This window comes from Myxine glutinosa, chromosome 7 (genome assembly GCF_964187855.1).
Source record: "Myxine glutinosa chromosome 7, kmMyxGlut1.1, whole genome shotgun sequence".
In the NCBI taxonomy this organism is placed as follows: Eukaryota; Metazoa; Chordata; class Myxini; order Myxiniformes; family Myxinidae; genus Myxine; species Myxine glutinosa.
Genome location: NC_136267.1, coordinates 82,683,878 through 82,707,276, shown reverse-complemented (window position 1 = coordinate 82,707,276; position 23,399 = coordinate 82,683,878). Strand labels below are relative to the sequence as shown.

At 50.8% G+C, this 23,399-nt stretch overlaps 1 protein-coding gene across 2 annotated transcripts in view; it reads left to right on the top strand.

Annotated features, from left to right (window-relative positions):
* The first annotated feature begins 10,561 nt into the window (after positions 1-10,561).
* LOC137431358 (leucine-rich repeat-containing protein 3) overlaps positions 10,562-23,399 on the top strand; it is a 32,589-nt gene continuing 19,751 nt past the window's right edge. For both annotated transcript variants that reach the window (XM_068122597.2, XM_068122598.2), the window contains exon 1: positions 10,562-10,913. The gene's annotated coding sequence lies outside the window, so the exon portion shown is untranslated. The remainder of the gene's footprint in view (positions 10,914-23,399) is intronic.

Genomic DNA, 23,399 nt, shown 5'->3' with positions numbered 1-23,399 from the left:
CTCCCCATGGACGACATGACAACCAATGGGGATTGTCTGTTCTCTATCCTTTTCTTTCTTTAACGTGCTCTATAAAAATCAATTCAAGTAAATAAATGCACTCCAGGACAATCATCACCTACATACAGTTAGAGAATCGGTAAATACAATAGCTCCAAATCAACATTCGGGCCAACAATGCAGCTATTTTGTTCATACTTGTATAAAGACCCTCATTGTGATTTCATGATTCCTTTTGACACACAGACTTCAATAATCGCATTGATGAGTAATTTTTGAAAATGATTCTTTGTCTTTTTTTTTGACCGTTGGCCATCTCTGATGCTCTTCGGTAGCTGCTTTGCAGGATTTTTTTCAGCAAAAACCTTTGTAGGTTTTTTCGTTTGAAATTGTTCCTTTTTGGTCCATACAGGACAGAATATGATTTTCTCTTTTGTATTTGGAAGCCAAAGGTGCTGACTGTTCTGGAGTAGAACAATCATGTGGTTACGCGTATTGATTTCTTACTATCCGTCACATGCATGGCATTGGGTGAAGTTCAGTAGAGTTTATCTTGTATTGCTAACAGGTGTAAAAATTCAAAAAATTCAAAACGTGCATAATGGTGCAGGTTAGCAAAAGTGACCAAGAACGATTCTTGTGTTGTGTGTGAAATGGTTCAACTACGCATTCGTGAACCGAGCCAGTTGGATTCATTTCAATCGGTCAACCCACCCACAGTTACACACCGAGTAAAACTGAAAATGAAATAATTAATTACATCTTATGAGGGAAACGTCAGCAGTTCCACATTTTGCAATAATAACACTATAAAACATCTCAAAATGCAAAGATTGTCCGCATCAGTTTGTATTCATAGTAAGGGAAACATATGAAAATCTGTTAACTAAATTGTTACCAAAAAATTTCTTCACCAATATGTTTGTAAAGGTGTGTAATAACATGTGTTAAAATGTTGAAGTTCAACTCCCGTGGGAAACCCAGAAAAAAAGCTGTTGAATTCGGGTACCGAAAAATTATTTTCGAGAATTTTTATTTTTTTAAATCGGCCCTTAAGTAACTTATGAGGGGTCAAATAAGGGTTTTTCATGATTCTGAGTTGATTGTTAACATTTATATTTTCACTTTTACATTTACACACAAAGTAGCTTTTATTTCACATACATATATAATACTCAAGAGTTATTTCTCATTCACAATGTCAGAAGTTTCAACAGTCATTGTCTATCTCTTCTTCAGACTCAACAACATCATGACTGCAGTTTCTGCATGTAATGCCATTACAGACTCCACAGGCCGAGATGCACGTGACCCCATTCTTCTTGCAGCTGCATCAAGTAATGACCACCTGATCATTACTTGACAATTCACTTTCACTGGCTGGCACTTTGGCTGTCATCACTGATTGATCCTCAAGCGCAGCATCAACCGCAACCTCATCATTGATCTGTTCATCGGTTTCCTCCACAATGGTGTCAAGAGTGCCAGAAGTATCTGGAACATCATCTCCACTCCTACTATTAAGGAAGCAGTATTTGTAGTTTTGTGTCTCCGTGTAAGACTCAGTGTATCCCAGCCGGTGGAACTTGTTGAGCATCCATTTTGACCCAAATCTATGATCAAGTTGTATGGCAAGCCCCATTTTGTGTGGCAATACTCCAGACCGAGGTCGACAGGCCTTAATAAAATTCTGCCCCCAAACGGCAACTCTTTCGTCTGTCTTGACAATCGGTCTCAAGAACATCTGAAGGCTTGCAGGAACAAGTGTCAGCTGACTATCGATGTCAGTCATACTGTGTGTGGTGGGGTATGACTTTGGACCTAAATCAATCAAGGCAATATCATTGGATATGAACTTGAGTGCCGTCTTTATGATCTGAGTCTTCTCATCTCCATGGTCAAGATTAGCATGATGCACTCGCAGAATATTGTCGGTGCCATCTTTGAGACAGAGTACATCTGCCCTTCTTTCCTGTGTTGTGAAATACAAGGTGTCTTCGTATTTCTCTAGAAGTTTTATCTTTAGCCAATGCTTTGAATAAGAAAGGCTCTTCTCTGGTGACTGATCAAACTCCTGCAGCTTTTCATGGACTTGGTCCATGTTCATTACCCCATGCTCTAATTCTGAGTCTAACCATTCGCAGAATTCAATAAAAACTGCTTCTCGCTCCTCATCAATACTCCTCTGTCCTCTCTTCCTTTTTCCTTCCTCATCAGTCTTGGACAAACTGTCACCTCTCGCAAACATAAGTTTGCATCGCAAATGGTACAGTGTTTCTTCTGCTACCAAGTCGTTGATCCCTTCCAGGCGTCCAGTGACTTCAGTGCCCCAGTCATCCCCGCGACTCCGTGCTGTCTTCAGCAAGCTTGCCTTCAGTGTATCTGCAGTCAAATTATCTGGCACTCTGTATTTCTTTCTAGCTTGTGCTGGATTATTTTTGTAGAGCTGGGCTGGTTGGTTGCAAAGAATGCATACATCCTTATACAGGAGGTCAACTGACTGTGATCTTCTAGAACTGCAGCCAGTTGATGAACTGAACTCACAAGTAGTGCGTCTTCTCTTCAACTTTGATGACTCTTTCTCTGCCTTTGATGCTTGAGCTGACTTCTTGGTGGTTGCAACAAAGTTGTTGTACAGATCATTTTTACACTTCTGGTGGTACCTCAGTTTTCCTTCCTTTTGAGCCTCCTTCATACGTTCCACAACAGTAACATTTTCGACAGTTTCTGCTTGTTTCAATAAAGTTGAGTATCCCTTTGGAGTTGCCTGTGTGAGCCTTTCAGCTGGTGTATCCGAGCGTGCACAGATGAAGCAATTGAGCACAGGTGGAGTAACGTCTTCATCCATATTGCTAGACTCCATGTCCTGCAAAGTAGAAAATGAGATATATTTAGAAATTATTTTTCCACAAAGGAGTGTCTGTGGTGAAATATAAATGTTAACAATCAACTCAGAATCATGAAAAACCCTTATTTGACCCCTCATAAGTTACTTAAGGGCCGATTTAAAAAAATAAAAATTCTCGAAAATAATTTTTCGGTACCCGAATTCAACAGCTTTTTTTCTGGGTTTCCCACGGGAGTTGAACTTCAACATTTTAACACATGTTATTACACACCTTTACAAACATATTGGTGAAGAAATTTTTTGGTAACAATTTAGTTAACAGATTTGTGAAATATCTCATAAAATGCCCTTACTATCAGACGTCTTCTTCTTCTTCCGTAACCTCAAAATAACAAAAACAGTTTAACAAGATAGAACGGCACTCAGTAGAGAGCATACCTCCACCAGGTGAACAGTTTACGTTTTGTATCCCACAGTAGACCAGAAAATCACAATACAGAATCACATTTAATCAAAATCATCCGTCCACAACTTTTTGAGATATCCTGCTTTGTATCGTTTTTGGCCCTGTCTTCCAATGGTGAAGAATAACTTTAAAAATAAGACTAACCGGATCCGGATCTTCACCAAAATTGAATCGATTCTTCCTTGTCACACACACAACCTGACCACGACGTTTCGTCCAAATACATCCATAACTTTTTAATATATCCTGCTATGTATCGGTTTTATCCTGATACCTCAATGGTGCAGAATCACTTAAAAATTTAAATAATTCTCGTATCCAAATCCATATTCAGATCTTCACCAAAATCGAATCGATTCTTCCTTGTCACACACACAACATATCCACCAAGTTTCGTCCAAATCCGTCCACAACTTATTGAGATATCCTGCTATGTATCGTTTTTGGCCCGATCTCCCAATGGTGAAGAATCACTTAAAAATTCCAGTAGCCGGATCCGAATCCGGATCTTCACCAAAATCTAATCATTTCGTCCTTGTCACATCCGCTACATCTCTGCCAATTTTCTTCCGAATCCGTCCACGACGCTTTGAGATATCTTGTTCACAAACGGACAGGGGTGAAAACATAACCTCCATCCACCTTTATTGATTTAATTGATTAATTACTTATTCATTAATCAATTAATTATTTACTTTTTTTCGATTAATGACTTATTTAATTAATTTTCAAAAATGTACAGCTTTGGATGAAGCATTGGTGGTTTAGGTATGCTATTAGCCAATTGATTAAGAAAATATTGTATGATTGCTATTTATTGATTTTAATTATGAAATTAATCAATCAATTATTGTACACCCCTCCCTCCCAATGCAGCCTTAATGAGCTGCACTGCGGTATTGCCGGGCGCCAGAGGCGCCCCGGCAATGCCGCGCTGCAGCATATTTAATTATTTGGCATGGGGGCGGTTTACTTTGAATGTATCTGTACTTGTTGTCCACCGCTCCTTACCTATGCCATGTCCAAGCACTGCATAACGTCATTTCCGGGCACTGAAGGGGGCTCGGCAATGACGCACGCTGAAAGGAAGTACGTACTCAGTTTTCACTCTGGTTGTTTATTTTTTTCTTGTTACTTGCCAGAATAGATTCCGGCAAGGATGTTGGTTGGTTGGTTGGTTTGTCTGTCTGTCTGTTTGTCTGTTTGTGCGCAGTACTACGTCTACATCGTTGCACATAGCATCGCCATACTTTACACAAATATTTGCCTTGCCCTGGAATAGACTGTGCCCAATTTTTAACTCTCTAGGCCCAAGGTCAAGCTGAAGGTCACCCAAAACGTGAAATCAGGGGGGTCGAGTTTTCATTTAAAATATATTTCAAACCACGATAACTCTAAAAGTACAAGAGATATGCATACACTTACCGTTACTAACATATAGGAAGTCACATATGACATTTCATTTGGCACCATGACCTTTGACCTTGAGTGACCTTGAAAGGTCAAACTCAAGGTCAATAAAAAAGTACATTCCGGCAAGTCCTCGGTCTCTGACTGATTTCTAGTTTGTTTGTTTGTTTTCTAGTTTGTTTGTTTGTTTTCTTGTTTGTTTGTTTGTTTTCTTGTTTGTTTGTTTGTTTTCTTGTTTGTTTGTTCGTTTTCTTGTTTGTTTGTCCGGGCGATATCTCAGCCATCTTTTGAGCTAGGAAGCTGAAATTTTGGCACAATAGTGAGCAAGTATTTTCTCGAAAACTATATTTTTTGTTTTTTGATTAATTAATCAATTGATTAGTTACTTAAATATTAGCGATTAATTAAGTACTTATACATTTCCTTTCTCTTCTGGCCATTATCTCAGGCACCTTTTGAGTTAGGAAGCTGATATTTGGACATGCCAATGACCAAGTGATTTGGCTGTAAAGGCTATTTTTGTTTTATTGATTAATCAATTAATCGATTAATTATTTAATTATTCGATTATTGAGTTGATTAATTAATTTTTTTAAAGTTACAGATCCAGATGAAACGGTGGTGGTTTAGGTATTCTATTAGCAAATTGATTAATTATTTTATTATTTTACGATTATTATATATTTATTTTCATTATTATTCATTTATTTATTTTCTTTCTCATCTGGGCAATTTCTCAGGCACCTTCTAAGCTAGGAAGCTGATGTATGGACATGACAGTGACCAATTTATGTGGCTATGAAGGATATTTTTGACTTATTGATTAATCAATTAATTGATTTCTTATTTATTGATTAATGAATCAATTATTGAATTTTTTCAATTAATGACGTTTAATTAATTTTCAAAAAGTTGCAGCTTCGGATGATGCACTGGTGGTTTAGGTATGCTAATAGCCAATTGATTAAGAAAATATTTTACGATCTTTATTTATTGATATTAATTGTGCAATTAATCAATCAATTATTGTACACTTCTCCCTTCAAATACAGTCTCTATGAGCGGCAAGACGGTATCGCCGGGCGCCGTAGGGACCCCGGCAATGCCGTGCTGGAGGATATTTATTTGTTTGGCATGGGGGCGATTTACTTTGAATGTATCTGTGCTTGTTAAAAGTTCACGTCAATCAGATGAAAATTGACAATTTTATGTGATGCTGATCTTTGACCTTTTGACCAAATTATTAATTTGCCTTCTCCATATTCTCATAATAAAGCTTTGCTGAAAATTTGATGACAAAACTGAAATGGTAAATATAAATTTCAGGTCAATTGGATGAAAAATTGATGATTTTATGTGATGCTGACCTTTAATCTTTTGACAAAATTATTAATTTCCTTTCTCCGTATTATCATAATAAAGATTTGGTGAAAATAGCTCAAATGGTAAAAAGTATACACACACACACACACACACACACACACACACACACACACACACACACACACACACACACACACACACACACACACACACGCACACACACACACACACACATGATTACAGCAGGAGACGAACTAACAAATGGCAAATGTATTTCATTGTGCAATTTTGTTTCTATTACATACAGCACTGCACTTTTAAACAATTAATAACACGACGATGATCTCAAGTTGGACACCAAATGCATCACCGCCACAAATATTCCCAAAGAGTGGCGTTTGATCCCCACGGGATCCCCACGGCTTCGAATGTACCTTTGGCCTTTTGGGATGAAGTTTGCCGGCACACTGGTTAAACTTCAAATTCGCTTTAGGGGATACCTGTATATAGGTTCACCGTCCTGCCTCGGGAACATTTTCGGTTTGTAATCGCCTTCATTGTGTCGATTCAGCGGATTCTTGAGATTCCCAAGTGAAACTCCAAATAGGAAAGAAAAGACTCGACATGTCGGCTTCATTGAGAGTCTGATCCCTTTAGATCTCGGAAACGAACCTAGTTTGACCTCGGTGGGAGGACTTCCTTCTACAAATGTCATCAATTCTGTTGAGGCATAAATACAACCTTTATCTGTTAAACAACGGCTTAAAATCCACCAGTAACTATATGGTATTCATAGAATACTTACCCTGTGCAGTCGTCCACTTGATGTGAGCCAACTCTCGTTTTTTAACTTCATACAATATGGCTGCCAGACCACGTGACCGATGACGTCATAAATTTCAAACTGATCGGACTAAGCGTTGTCCTTGTCGAATTATGATGTCATAATGAATGACAATGACGTCATCGTTAACGACAGTTATTCCCCATGGGGAGTTCTTTTTAAAATGAGCCACGTTTCCATTTTTTTCCCATGGACCGGTTTCGTAGATACTGCAGTGAAGTGTGGTGCTGCGCACACAACTTGCTTGCCAAAGAGGTAGGCCACAACGCGTTTGATAAAACCAAGAGTCTTTATTATGAAAGCTCGAACTGCAGCACTGGGCGGGCTCGAGCTTAGAGCCCGCATATATGTGCCGAGGCCACGCCTCGTCCCCGGGCGTGGCCGGTCGGTCGATAGGCGGGGCATGCAATCCAGTTCCCCGCCTGGACGTTCGCGCCACCTGCTGGTGCGCTGAATTCGTGTCCCTTGCTTGTGTCCGCCACACGCGCCCCCCCCAGAATTCCCCCGCACCTGAAGGGTGAGTTTGCGGAGAAGCCGGATGACCCGGCCGAAACGCCCCCTGGCGATGGGTGCCGGTCTGGGGGGTGGTGGGGCGGGGGGGTGCCAGGGGTCCGACTGCCGGGGGGCGGCCTCGACGCGGAGGCAGAGCTGCTGGCGGGGGTGCCGGGGGTCCGACTGCTGGGGGGCGGCCTCGACGCGGAGGCAGAGCCGCTGGCGGGGGGTGGTCCGGATCGAGGTGGGCCGGCTTGAGGCGGTCCACGGAAATGCGATCCGGGGCACCACCGATGTCGACCGTGAAAAATTTGTCCCCAGTCTCCAACACGCGGAAGGGCCCGTCGTACGGGGGCCGTAGCGGTGCCCGGTGGGCGTCGTGCCGGATGAACACGTACTTTGCCGTGCGAAGCTCCGGGGCGACATGGGAAGGCGGGCAACCGTGGTGTGCCGTTGGCACCGGGGCAAACCTCCAGGCGGTCTCCTGAAGGGCGGAGCGCTGTTGTGCCGTGGACCAAGGAGCCGTGGAGTCGGGGATAAATTCACCCGGTACCCGCAGTGGTTGCCCGAAGACCAACTCCGCCGAGGACGCACGCAGGTCGTCCTCGGGCGCCGTCCTGAGGCCCAGCAGGACCCAGGGGAGCCTGTCGACCCAGCCGCCGTCGAGGAGGCTGGCCCGGAGCGCGGCCTTCATGGAGCGATGAAAGCGCTCGCACAGGCCATTGGCCTGGGGGTGGTAGGCCGTGGTGTGGTGTAGCTTGAACCCGAGTCCTTGCACCACCGTGGCCCAGAGCTCCGAGGTGAACTGGGGGCCGCGGTCGGACGAGATGTCCGAGGGGGCACCGAACCGGGCAACCCAAGTGGCGATAAAGGCTTGCGCCACCTCAGCCGCAGACGTCGCCGCCAATGGGACGGCCTCCGGCCACCGCGTGGTGCGGTCGACCATGGTGAGGAGGTGGGTGAACCCTCGCGAGGGGGGCAGAGGTCCCACCAAGTCGACGTGCACGTGGTCGAACCGCCGCTCAGGCACAGTAAACGGGGCCAACGGTGCCTGGGTGTGGCGGTGGACCTTTGGGCGCTGGCACGCGAGGCACGTCCTGGCCCAGTCGCGGACGTCCTTCCTGAGGCCATGCCAGACGAACTTTGCCCCGACATGTTTCTGGGATTCCCTCGCGCCAGGGTGGGACAGGCCCGTGGATGGCGTCGAACACTGGGCGCTGCCAGCCAGCAGGCACGGAAACTGGCGAGGAGGTGGGTAAAGTCGTCCGCTGCCGGAAGCGTGCAAACTAAACTCGCCGGGACGGACCGTCCAGCAAGCCGCTTGGCAAGCCGCTCAGTGAGCCGCTCATCGAGTTGCTCAGCGAACAAGTGAGCGAGCTAAAGGTTTCGGCCTGGACGAGCCGTCTGCGCTTTACGTCGACCAACAACCCATGCGCACATAGGAAGTCCGCACCGAGCAATGCCATGGGCATGCTGGCGGTCACGAACGACCATTGAAAGCACTGCCCTCCGAACTGCAGGGAGAGGCAGCGCTTCCCAAACGTGCGGATGGGTGTACCGTTGGCGGCAAGCAACTCGGGGCCCCGGCCCGTGGTTCGCATGTCGGACGTGTAGGCTGGGATGACGCTTACCTGCGCTCCTGTATCGCAGAGGAAACGGCGCCCGGACAAGGTGTCCGTGATGAATAGGAGGCTGCCGGAATGGCCGACGCTCAGGGCCGCTACCGAGCACCGGCCGGGTCGTTTCCCGACTTGTCAAACGAGCATGGTGGGCAACACTTCTTAGCCTTGTGGCCGAACCTGGCGTGGAAATAGCATCAGGCTTGTGGCGGCGGGGGCGGCCGCGGTTTTCTCGGCGGCGGTGGTGGTGGGTGGGGCGCGGCAGCGGCCACGAGGGACGCAGTAGCATCTGCCTTGGGAACCACGACGGCCGCACCGTAACTCGACCGCGTGTCGCAAGCCGCGAAGAACTTGTCGGCCTCTACGGCCAGGGCGCGGGGTTCCCTTATGTTGGAACCGGCCAGCGCGAGGCATACCTGTAGAGGTAGCTGGCTTAGGAAAAGCGCCCGGAATAAGAAATCCGGGGCTTGGTCACCCAGCAGCGACAGCATATAATCCATCCGCATGGATGGTTGTGTGTCGCCGAGTTCGGGAAGGTCCAGGAGGCGGTCGGCCCGTTCGATCTCCGTGAGGCCAAAAGTGGCGATGAGGAGACGTTTGAGCGCCCTGTACTTGTGGTCGGCCGGCGGGTGCCGCAGGATGGGCACGACTCGGGCGGCCGTGCCGGGCCCGAGGGCGGCGACCACGTGGTAGTAACGGGTCTCGTCCGCCGTTATGCCTCGAAGCTGAAATTGCGCTTCGGCCTGCACGAACCACACATCGGCCTGTGCTTCCCAAAACTCTGGGAGTTTTACCGCGACGGCGTTGTTGGCCATGGCGCGTTCGGTGGTCAGCAACGGCTGAACCAATCGGGGTCACCAGTGAAGTGTGGTGCTGCGCACACAACTTGCTTGCCAAAGAGGTAGGCCACAACGCGTTTGATAAAACCAAGAGTCTTTATTATGAAAGCTCGAACTGCAGCACTGGGCGGGCTCGAGCTTAGAGCCCGCATATATGTGCCGAGGCCACGCCTCGTCCCCGGGCGTGGCCAGTCGGTCGATAGGCGGGGCATGCATTCCAGTTCCCCACCTGGACGTTCGCGCCACCTGCTGGTGCGCTGAATTCGTGTCCCTTGCTTGTGTCCGCCACAGTAGTGTATATTTGAGGTGCAATTTTTTCGGTTTTCCAAGATGGCGCCCGTACCACATGACCTATTACGTCATAATCATCACAAAGAATTCTACATGTGTAAAAAAAAACAATTATACGGTGAAAATTTCGTGTCAGTCGTAAAAAGGTTGCTCGTACCGTCGGGATGGAAAATGATCCGAGGACATCAGAGGCGATATTTATTTACTTTCCGACATTCCTGCCCCTCCAGGTACTCGCATTCCACAAAGCTCCTTCCGATGTCAACCGAATTCACCGACAATCCCCATGACCGTGTCCAATCCATGACCATGTCCAATCCCGATGATGTAACCCACGGCGTCTTCCTGTACCTCACAGGAGGAGGCGCTGTCCTCACAGACCGCGCAGAGCTGGCATGAGCCCCACCCACCAGTGACGTCACGGAATTGTTTCATTGTGATTCCCAGGTTTTTCCCATTTCTCTCCCTGGCACCTTCTGACGGTCCCGGTCGCGCTCCGCTGAAGTCACGGCTTGAGAAATGTAAATAGAGCAACTGGAACAACAAATGCAGGCGAAACGAGCGCTCCTCGTCCTCCCTCCCTGCTCCCAACCTCCCTCACTCCTCCTCTTCGCTGGCACCTCCTCCCGCGAAGCTCGCTGCCGGTAAGTCCTTGTGCGGGTGCTCGGCTGGATTTACTTTAGCTCCATCCGGCTCTCCTTCCGCGCCTGCCGACGATGCGACCGGGATGGCGACCTGTCCGAGTTCAGCATGTGGGAAGACCCACTCGTGACGTCGTCCGGTACGTGATCGGAGACACTTTCCTCGCTTCAAACTTTCTTATGCAATGCGATGCGTTTGAGAATGTGGTGTGCGTGACGCACACTGTGCATGGTGTGTTGACGTGTCGACCACGCTATCCGTTATTATATTAGCTCTACGTGCGAAGATTGCGTGCAACAAGTGTTGCAGCGTCGCTATGCGATCCGTGCTCTCCGGCTAACAAAACAAAGTTGTACCTGTTCATTTTCACCGCAATGTTTTCACGATACTTACCTGTGTCGTCCTTTGCTCTCACCTTTACGAAGCAGGTGTGATGCGAAAAACGCGCCGTGTTTTCATTCTCAATGTGCACGTTCAATGCAGGTGTGGTCCACCCTTTTGACCTTGTGTTAAGGTGCAATATCTCAGTGGTGTTCACCTTTGACATATCTATGATATCTAAGTTTATATCTAAAAAGACATTCCTCCGTGTACCTGTGCACACGCTGTCCCGCGATATAATATATTCTGCTCAATTGTCATGCGTCGCCATAATCCGGGGAAGCCATTTGATTTACAACGAACGGTAGTGCTCATTTACAGTGACCCTTAAATGATTTATTACACCTGTTATTCCCCCAAACTTTGCATACAGAGTCGAGGCTCCGAGAAGAGACATATCAGGACCTAACAAGACAAAAATAACATAACAAAGAGGGAGCCTGTGATATATCTACCATAAAAAAACACAAAGTGTATTTGTGTGTGTCTGTCCCCCTTCATAGGGGTAGGTTTTAAAGACTGAGTAGCGCTTTAAGAGGGATTTGAGTGGGGGGTTTAATGGGCAATCTTTGAACACGACTGTATCCACCGGGTGAAAAGACCTAAAATACCCCGGCCCCAAATTACCGCAAGGACCCAGAAAACTTGTGTCGTCCCCAATTGAAAACCCCAAACACCTCAATAATCCAAAAAACTCAAATGACCCAGAGGATCCAAACGACCCAAAGGACCCAAAAGACCCCAAGGATCCAGAAGAGCCCAAGGATCCAGAAGAGCCCAAGGACTCTGAAGACCCAAAAGACACCGAGAACCGAAAAGACCATGAAAAACCTCGAAGACCCCAAAGACACAGAACACACAAGAGACCCTGAGGGTCCAAAAAACCCAGAGGAAACAAAAGATCCAATGGAGCCCAAACACCCAAAATATCTGGAAGACCAAAAATATCCCACAGACCCAAAAGACCCTAAAGACCCAAAATACCCGAAAAACCCTAACTACCCAAAAGACCCTGAAGACCGTTAAAGACCGAAAATACCCTGAAGACCCAAATTACCCCAAAGATCCAAAAGACCCCAATGACCCAAACAATCCAAAATACCAAAAATAGTCTGAAGACCCTTAAAGCCCCCGAGGACCCAGTGGACCCCAAAGACCCAAGACCCAAAATACCCAAGAACCCAGAACACCCAAAGACACCAAGAATCTAAAAGAACCAAACGTCCCCTCAGAATGACCCAGAGGACCCAGAGGACCCAAAATACGCCAAAAATACAACAAAAGACCCAAAGGACCAAAAAGGCCTGAGGACCCCAAAGATCCAGATGACCCAACAGACTCAAATGACCCAAAAAACCGAGAGGGCACAAAAGACTCACATGAACCAAAAGACACAAAAGACCCTGAAGACCCAAAAGAAGAGTAATTATGTCTCTTAAATTGGAATTGTAGACGGTGGCTTGCAAACCGAGCCTCAAGGTCGGTGTACAGAAGCGTTTTTTTTTTAATCACAATAAATATAAGGCACGTGATGTACAACGTGCGCAGAGTAAACCATGTGTTCATTTACATCTGTAGGATGTCTAATAAATAAAGAAGATAAAAGCACAGCTGAAACTAGGCCCAGGCTTCAGACTTTGGCACGCTCACGTGGCTGCACCATTAAATAAACCCTTTCAACCCATCATGTTTAACGGCCTCTTTCGCGCGAATCCCTCAGTTAACACCGTAGGACCGCGGATGACCGAACGGGCTTTAAATGAGGTGACGATCAATCACGGATTCGACTATAAAACCGCAGGAGGAAGAAGGGAAGAGGAAGAAGCGGAAGCGCTTACAGTCATGTGAAAAAGTAAGTACACCCCATATAAAGATTTGACTTATTCAACATATTTCAACATACAGCTATTTGATCTTCATTTCAACAATATTGATAGATAAAGGTGATATAATATAACAAATATCATGAAACATTTACATTTTGTTGTCCATTGTATAATTCAAATAAACATAAATGCAAATTTCGCATGTGGAAAAAGTAAGTACACCCCGACATTTATCACTACTTCAAATACCTAAAATTAGAATCAGGTGCACCAGCTCAGGTGCAATTGATTAGAACATCATTAGAGAGGATCTTGGAGGAACCTGTCTTATTTAAACCTCAGACATTTAGTTTGGTTTGCTCTGTTGTTGTTGAAGTGTGCGGCGTCACCATGCCTAGATCAAAAGAGCTCTCTGAGGCCTTCAGAAAGAAGGTTATAGATGCCTACAAGTCTGGGAAGGGATTTATAAAGATCTCCAAAGAATTTGAAATCAATCATTCGACTGTCCGGAAGATCATCTACAAGTGGAGAAGATTGCAAACAACTGCCAACTGGTTCAGGCCAGGCCGCCCCAGCAAGTTCAGCCCGAGAGCATACCGCAAGATGTTGAAAGAAGTCTCTAAGAACCCCAGAATGTCATCACGGGACCTACAGGTAGTTTGGTTTGCCACTGTTGATGTCAAAGTGCACGAGTCTATCATTAGAAAGAAGCTGCACAAATTTGATCTACATGGGAGGTGTGCCAGGAGGAAACCTTTGCTGTCCAGAAAGAACATCAGGGCAAGACTAAAGTTTGCCAATGAACACCTAGGCAAAGACCAGCACTTCTGGAACAACGTGCTCTGGGCAGATGAGTCAAAGGTAGAGCTATTTGGCCACAGTACCAGAAGACATGTTTGGTGAAAACCAAAGACAGCATTTGACCACAAGAACCTGATACCAACTGTAAAGCATGGTGGTGGAAATATTATGGTTTGGGGCAGCTTTGCTGCATCAGGGCCTGGGCAGCTCACCATCATAGAATCCACTATGAATTCTTCATTGTACCAGAGGGTGCTTGAGGATAATGTGAGGCCATCTGTCGGAAAGTTGAAGCTCAACCTAAGGTGGACCTTGCAACATGACAATGACCCTGAACATACCAGTAAATCCACCAAGGAATGGCTGAAAAGAAAGAAATGGAGGGTTCTGGAATGTCCAAGTCAAAGCCCGGATCTAAATCCCATCGAGATGTTGTGGGGGGATTTGAAACGACCTGTGCATGCAAGAAACCCCTCATACATCACACAGCTGAAAGAATTCTGCATGGAGGAGTGGGCAAAAATTTCTCCCAGTCGATGTCAGAGACTGGTAGACAGTTATAAGAAATGCCTACTTGAGGTTGTTTCTGCCAAAGGGGGCAATACCACCTATTGGAGCCAAGGTTGTACTTACTTTTTCCACATGTGAAATTTGCATTTATGTTTATTTAAATTATACAATGGACTACAAAATGTAAATGTTTCTTGATATTTGTTATATTATATCACCTTCATCTTTCAATATTGTTGAAATGAAGATCAAATAGCTGGATGTTGAAATATGTTGAAAAAGTCAAAACTTTACATGGGGTGTACTTACTTTTTCACGTGACTGTATGTATATATATATAGTACCAGGAAGCAAGTGCCACATGAGGTATTGCTGCATGCATCCTAACCCACAGGAAATGCCTGGCACACATTAAGCTACCCGTGGTACACAAAATAGTTCTTGACATTCGTCCTATTTAGCATTCTTCTCATTTAAAAAGTCACATATTGGCCATATAACCATGCCATCTACAAATCCCAGGGACTGTGCACTTTATGATGAAAACATTCTGCCTGTGAAGAACGATTCCGACAGTTTATAGTGAGGTCAATGATGCAGACTAGAGACCAGAAAAGTAAATCCTCTACCTCTGCACCATCCTGCTGGAAAACCAGCTATATCACTTTCAATTTGATGACAGCAATTAATAATTCATTCTTTTTATTTTATTGGCTCAAAAGGGGATGTCATTGCTCCACCAAACCTATTGTTTGACATTACAGTTAATGAAGTGTCTTGCTGAGACAGAGCGATCAACCTTCTCTTCGACCAACCGTTGCAAGGAACCACAATGACAAGCGATCGCCCAATCTCATTTTCGTAAGTCACCAGACCCTGACAGCATAAATCAAACAATCATGCTGTCATCAAGAAATCCTGTGTGCCAGTGTAATAATACGAAGCTGGTTCAAATTTGAACTGTATTTTTGTTAATAACTATAACTAAGTTGTCATCAATGACAGATAGAACATGACCAACACTCATGTATGCTTCCGAACTGATATGGCGAACAAAACCCCTCTGGCCATATAAAATGTGATGTTCAACTTACATGTTTGCTTTGTTGATCAAGGCAGCTGGTCTTACAGCATGGTGTTCATTTGATACACCTCCTAAAATGAATATAACCATATTTACCTGTTTTCTGTGATCAGTGCAGATTATAAAAAATGGCAGTAATAATACCCAATTAAATTACATTAGCAAAAAAAATGATGACTGCATAATTTGCCTTCAGAAAATACCAAGCTAACCCATACGATACCGTCCCATCGACGTTACAAAAGGGGGAGTTAAACCCCTTTTTCCCCTTGGGCCTTCGTGTCCACGAGGCCGAGTCGCCATCCCCGCAGCGAACGTGGAAAAGGGTATCGGGTCGAAGCCGCACGTACCTTTGGTACCCACGCTGCTACGGGAACGGGGACCGGACCTCGCACAAGCCATGCTAATTGAGTACGCCCGAGTGGTGTACGTATCACGTGACTCGTGCCATTACTTTTATTGAACCCGATTCGAGCGGTTCTATTCGTTTCGATGATAGGCCAATGGATGGAAAGGACGGGAACGATCAAATAAGAGGAAGAACACAGGTTTATTTATAATGTACAATAATCAGGATAAAGGGAAAGGGACACAGAGCAGAGGCTTAACAGTTTTAACTTATGCCCAGACAAAGGGGCCACTCACTCACACGGGGAAAAAGAAGGAAGGAAGTTTGCGCACCAAACGCGCCTTGCCGTCGGTCGCTCCGGGACAGCTCGCCCGGCGTGGCCCTTTGGCGGTCACGGCACATATGCAGGGAAATGCAGGCAGGAGGAGATCGCGCGTCTGTGGCCCGGAATGGGTCATCTCCACACAGTGCGATTAATACAGCCGCAGGGCACAGGGCACGGGGAGAGTTCGTGTACAACGAGGCTATTTCAAGCAATTCAAGTCAAACACTCCGACTCGCTCTCTGGCTCTCGCTGGCTCTGACTCTCACAGGGGCTCTGACAACTCTCACGATACTCACCCGTTCTGACTCTCGACTCGATGCCTCCACTCTGACTCAACTGAGGCGGGGGGCCCAGAGCAGGGTTTTATGGCCCCGCCCCAGAGTCTTCCTTGAATGTTACAAGCCCCTCCTCTCGTCGCCGTGGTGAGCCACTCCCCTCGAGCTCTGATTGGCGGCTCGTTGCTTACTGGCCACTCCCCCTGCAGCTCCTCCCTTCGGCCTTGCCAGACTTGTTCCAGGCTGAGCACATGGCATGCTAGCCCAATTGAGGCCTACTCACTAGCCCGCTCAACGCAAAACTAACACAAGAAAGGAGACTACTGAAGGAGCTGCGCTCCAACGCGAGTCGAAAGAATTGACGCGACCAAAGACGGAATTCGTCCGAGTTGCTTTATTGAAACAAAACAGCTCAGGTATTCTGACAAGCCCGTTTATCGGGCAGCAATATATATATACACATTTATGCCGGGGCGTTTGCCCGGGAAAACCGAGACCGGGCATGCCCGGGTGTCAAGGGCGAGTCCTGGAAAGGCGAGTCTGGACATGCCCGGGCGTCCTGGACGTGGCCTGGCAAGTCGAGGCTGGGCGTGCCCGAGCGCTCTGGGCGAGCTCTGGAAAGGCGAGAGCGGGCATGCCCGGACGCTCTGGGCGAGCCCTGGAAAGGCGAGTCTGGACATGCCCGGGCGTCCTGGACGCGGCCTGGCAAGTCGAGGCTGGGCGTGCCCGGGCGCTCTGGGCGAGCCCTGGAAAGGCGAGAGCGGGAATGCCCGGGAAAGACGAGACTGGGCGTGCCCGGGAGGTCCGGGCGTGCCCGGGAACAGCGAGTCCGGGCATGCCCAGGAGAGGCGCGTCTGGGCCCGTCCGGACGAGCCCGGCATGGCGATCGCGCCCTGGCCGCGTCCTGGCAGGTGCAAGGCGATTGTGTACATTCAGCGGGAACCGCTACACATGCCCCTCCAGAATCGACCTGCACTGGCAGGGTCAATTTAAGGGGGGTCTGGATGACCTGGCCGAAGCGACCCCTGGAGGGTCGTGGGGGGGGGGGGGGGTCCGATCTGGTGGTGGGTGGTCGAGCGGGGTGAACTGTGGACGGGGGGTGGCCTCGCCGCGGAGGAAGGGCCAACCGTGGTGGTCGGTCGACGTCCACGTGCGCCGGTTTGAGGCGGTCCACAGAGATCCGGTCCGACCGGCCGCCGACGTCGACAACGAAGTACTTGTCGCCCCGTCGCAGGACCCAGAAGGGCCCGTCGTACGGCGGCCAGAGTGGCCCCCGGTGCGCGTCATGATGCACAAAGACGTACTCCGCTGTGCGAAGCGCCGGGGGGACGTAGGACTGGGGGCCACCGTGGCGGGACGTTGGCACGGGGGCAAATCGTCGGGCGGCCTCCTGGAGGTCCGAGCGCTGGTGTGCGGTGGACCAGGGACTGGTAGCGTCGGGCACAAACTCGCCCGGGACGCGGACCGGCTGGCCGTAGACGAGCTCGGCGGCGGACGCCCAGAGGTCCTCCTTGGGGGCCGTGCGGAGGCCCAAAAGGACCCACGGCAGCCGGTCGGTCCAACCGTCGTCCTGCAGGCCGGCCATGAGTGCGGCCTTCATGGAGCGGTGAAACCGCTTGCAAACCCGTTGGCTTGGGGGTGGTAGGCCGTGGTGCGGTGCAGCGTGACCCCCAATGAGCGGGCGACCGCACCCCAAAGTTCGGACGTGAACTGTGGGCCGCGGTCGGACGAGATGTCCGCCGGTGCGCCGAAGCGCGCGACCCAGGTGGCGATGAACGCCTGCGCCACGTCGGCTGTGGTGGTGGAGGTGAGGGGCACGGCCTCCGGCCACCTGGTGGTCCTGTCCACCATGGTGAGCAGGTGGGTGAACCCCCGCGATGGGGGCAGGGGACCCACCAGGTCCACGTGGACGTGGTCAAAACGCCGTGCAGGCACGCTGAAAGGTGCCAGCGGGGCCTGGGTGTGGCGGTGGACCTTGGCCCGCTGGCAGGCCGTGCAGGCGTTGGCCCAGTCGCGGACGTTCCGTCGAAGGCCGTGCCAGACGAAACGCGCCGACACCAGCTTCTGAGAAGCTTTCCGGCCCGGGTGAGAAAGGCCGTGGATGGAGGCGAAGATGCGGCGCAGCCAGGAAACGGGCACGATGGGGCGAGGCTGGCCCTGGGAGACGTCGCAGAGCAGGACGGTGCCCGCAAAGGGGATGTCGGCCAGGCGGAGGCCCGTGTCCGCCGCCCGGAGGGCCTGCACCGAGGTGTCGGTGGTCTGGTCGGCCGCCATGAGCGCGAAGTCCACGCCGAGGTGGACCATGTTCGCGCTGGCCCGAGAAAGCCAGTCGGCCACGGCGTTGTCTTTGCCGGCGACGTGCCGGATGTCCGTGGTGAATTCCGACACGGCGGAGAGGTGGCGCTGCTGGCGGGCCGACCACGGCTCCGTGACTTTGGCCATTGCGTAGACCAACGGCTTGTGGTCGACGAAAGCCGTGAACTGGCGGCCCTCCAGGAGGTGTCGGAAATGGCGAACGGCCAGGAATAGACCGAGCAGCTCGCGGTCGAACGTGCTGTATTTTAACTCGTTCGGCCGGAGTTGCCGGCTGAAAAAAGCGAGTGGCTGCCAAACCCCGTCCACCCATTGTTCATGGACGGCGCCCACCGTGTAGTTGGAGGCGTCCGTTGTGAGGGCGATGGGCGCGTTGAGCACCGGGTGAGCCAGCAGCGTTGCATCGGCGAGGGCCCGTTTTGCGCTCGCGAAGGCCGCGTCCATGGCCGCGGACCAAACGATGTCATGCTTGGCCGGCTTGCCCCGGAGGGCCTCGTAGAGGGGCCGCATGAGCTGAGCAGCGCGGGGCATGAATCGGTGATAAAAATTCACCATGCCGAGGAACTCTTGTAGGGCCTTGATGGAACGGGGACGCGGGAACGTGGTGATGGCCTCGACGTTGGTCGGCACGGCCCCGGTCTTGGTGATGCAGTGGCCCAAAAAGTCAACGGTCGTCGTGCCGAAGTGGCATTTGGTCGGGTTGACAATTAAGCCGTGCTCGCTGAGGCGACCGAACAGTGTTCGGAGGTGGTGGAGGTGCTCGGCGCGGGACGTGCTGGTGACGAGGATGTCGTCCAGATAGACAAAAAGAAATGGCAGGTCGCGCAGCACACCGTCCATTAAGCGCTGGAACGCCTGGGCCACGTTCTTGAGGCCAAACGGCATCCTCAAAAATTCGAACAGGCCGAACGGCGTGATGACGGCCGTCTTCGGGACGCCGGCCGCCCGGACAGGTACCTGGTGGTATCCCCGCATCAGGTAAATTTTAGAAAATATGACCCGTCCCGCCAAACGGGCGGAAAAGTCCTGGATGTGCGGGATCGGGTACCTGTCGGGGGTGGTAGCGTCGTTGAGGCGGCGGTAGTCGCCACACGGGCGCCATCCGCCCCCCGGCTTTGGCACGATGTGCAGTGGTGAGGCCCACGCGCTATTGGAGCGCCGCACGATGCCGAGGTGCTCCAACGCGTCGAACTCGGCCTTTGCCATGGCGAGCTTGGCCGGGTCGAGGCGGCGGGCCCTGGCGTAGATCGGCGGGCCCGTAGTGGGTATGTGGTGCTCAATCCCATGCCGCACTGCGACGGCCGAAAACGTCGGCCGCGTGAGGGCCGGGAATTCCGCGAGCAGGCGAGCGAACTCGTTCGCCGTCGGAGGGCGCACGCCAGTTCGGTCGGCGCGGCGCTGCTCATCGTGCACGCCAGGGAGCTGAAGGTCTCGGCGTTGACAAGGCGACGTCGTTTGACGTCGACCAGCAGCCCGTGCGCGCAGAGGAAGGCGGCGCCCAGCAAAGCCATGGGGACGCAGGCGGTCACAAAGGTCCACTGAAAGCGCTGGCTGCCGAAGCAGAGGGTGACGTCACGCGGGCCGAAAGTGTGTATGGCCAAGCCATTAGCAGCGACCAAAGAGGGGCTGCAAACGGCCTCCCGCCTGTCCTGCTCGGAGGCGGGTATGACGCTCAGTTTGGCACCGGTGTCACAAAGGAAACGCCGCCAGGACGCTTTGTCCCGAATAAAAAGCAAGTTGCCCGAGTGGCCGGCGCTCATGGCTGGGAATGAACGCCTGCCCGGCCGTTTCCCGACTTGCCGAAAGTGCACGGGGGTCGGCACGTCCGTGCCTTGTGTCCGAACCTGGCGTGGTAATAACACCACGCCTGGTCAGGTGGAGGCCCCGGCCGTCGTGTCGGAAGCGGTTGGCGCGGCGTGGCGGCCACCAGTTGCACCGGCAGTTCGGCCTCCAACCGCGCAGGGCGCTCGGGCATCGTGGGCGTCACCTCAGATGGCGGCAGGCTCCAGGTAGCCGCGCCGATGTGTTGGCCCGCCGAGGAGATCTTATCTGCTTCCCTGGCGAGGGCGCGGGGATCGGTGATCGACGTGCCAGCCAGGGCGAGGCGTACCGGGTGAGGCAGCTGGCGAAGGAACAGCTCGCGGAACAGAAAATCCGGAGAGTGCTCACCGAGCAACGAGAGCATATAGTCCATGCGCTCGGATGGGCGCGTGTCGCCGAGCTCGGGCAGGTCGAGCAGGTGCCGTGCGCGTGCCGCCGGTGAGAGGGCGAAAGCGTCGAGGAGGAGCGTCTTCAGCACGTCATACTTGTCAGTAGCCGGCGGGTGCTCGAGGAGGCTCAGGGCGCGGGCCGCGGTGGCGGAACCGAGCGCTGCCACGACGTGGTGGAAGCGGGTGTCGTCCGCGGTGATGCCTCGCAGGGCGAACTGGGAGTCCGCCTGGGCGAACCAAACAGCCACGTGAGCCTCCCAGAAGGTAGGCAGTTTAAGAGTCACTGCCGTGTCCATGTCGGTAGGTGACCAGTGAAGGAGCTGCGCTCCAACGCGAGTCGAAAGAATTGACGCGACCAAAGGCGGAATTCGTCCGAGTTGCTTTATTGAAACAAAACAGCTCAGGTATTCTGACAAGCCCGTTTATCGGGCAGCAATATATATACACATTTATGCCGGGGCGTTTGCCCGGGAAAACCGAGACCGGGCATGCCCGGGTGTCAAGGGCGAGTCCTGCAAAGGCGAGTCTGGACATGCCCGGGCGTCCTGGACGTGGCCTGGCAAGTCGAGGCTGGGCGTGCCCGAGCGCTCTGGGCGAGCCCTGGAAAGGCGAGAGCGGGCATGCCTGGACGCTCTGGGCGAGCCCTGGAAAGGCGAGTCTGGACATGCCCGGGCGTCCTGGACGCGGCCTGGCAAGTCGAGGCTGGGCGTGCCCGGGCGCTCTGGGCGAGCCCTGGAAAGGCGAGAGCGGGCATGCCCGGGAAAGACGAGACCGGGCGTGCCCGGGAGGTCCGGGCGTGCCCGGGAACAGCGAGTCCGGGCATGCCCAGGAGAGGCGCGTCTGGGCCCGTCCGGACGAGCCCGGCATGGCGATCGCGCCCTGGCCGCTTCCTGGCAGGTGCAAGGCGATTGTGTACATTCAGCGGGAACCGCTACAGTACCTTACATTTACTAAGAAATAACTGAACTTCAGCGAGGCTACATGTTGTGGTGCGTCTACCTACGAGGGGGGTTATCCTTTATTCACAAAACCATAACACTACACCCCTCTCTCACCAGACTCGGCCCGAGTCGACCCCAACAATGGAACGACTGGTAGAGCCTGGCATGTAAATTTAACATTACTTTTAAATGTGACACATAGGTGTGGTTCCCCCTAGCATTTACTCTGACCCATGTGTGCGACAGTTTTAGCACTAAATATGTCCCTCCTATTGCATTGAGCAGCTATCTAACAGTTTCACACCCACAACTACCCGAGTATTTCCGGAATTTTCAAACTAAACACATAGCCGGTGGGCAACATTCTTATCTGTACAATGCATGGAACTTAACTTTATTTACAATGCTATGACCCAGGACCTGTACTTTAGGAAGAGAAGATTGGAGAGGACAGAAACAACAAAACACTCAAAAATGTGGCACTTGCTGCTTGCATCTTGCATCTTGCATCTTCCGTGTGCATCTAACAAAACAGGCTGGCCCTGACCGGCATACAGGCCATTTGAAGCATCAGGGCCATCTAAACTTGCACATCTTCTTCATCCCTAGCACACAATAATAAAAATGCTTTTATTTTTCACTGCTACGCAGGGCCACTCCCACGTGGTCCAACTGCGTGGCATCAGTGCCACTCAAACAAGTGGTCCGAAGGTGCAAGCTGATTTTGCAGCAGGATGCTGCACAGCAGAGGTGCAAGGCCACAAGGCTTGTGATCCTTAAGTGTGACAAGGTGCAGCAAGAGGTGTTTGGGCAGCAAAGTGCTGCACAGGTCGGCTGAACAGGTGCAACAAGGGTGCAGCAAAAAGAAAGGCCGCAAGGTGCTGCACAGTTCGGTTGCACAGGTGTAGCAAGGGTGCAGCAAGAGGGCTGGCAGCAAGGTGCGACAGGTGCGACAGGTGACCTGACCCAGGTGCGACACAGCAGAATGGATGCTGCGCAGTTTGGCCTCCAAAATGGTCCTGGGGCGGGGAGGAAAGACAAGGCACAACAAGCAAGTGGAAAAGACACAGTGGCACATGAAAAACAAGGTGACCAGGCACCACCATGCCTGGTGCGGTGCGAGGGACGCCGAAGAGCGAGCAGAGCAAACTCGTCCCTAACCGTCCGTACCCCCCCACCGTTGGCTACACCACCCTAGCCCCCCTTGTATTTACAATCCGTCTCTACGTCTTGTCTCCCATATCCCCCTCTATTCCAAATTCATCTCCAAATCCCACCCAGGAAGGAAGGGATGGAACAACAACAATGTCACTCTTACGTCGTGATGCGTCTCACTTCTCAAATGGCTTACAGAGCATCGGTGTGGAGCTCGTCCTCCTCGGTGACTGGCGGTGGATGGTGGGAAGGGATTTCTTACATCCTAACGACACTAATAACATTTACTTTTAAACTGCCCGGGGTCGTACCCTGCCAATCGGCCTCTTTAAACTATGTGGTTCTAAGAACCCGAATTCCCATTGCCCACACTGTGGTGCCCTCCAAATTTGGGTCTCACTCCCACCAATTTTCTCGCTGTGCCCTCGCACAATTTCGGGACTGGGTCGTGTGGC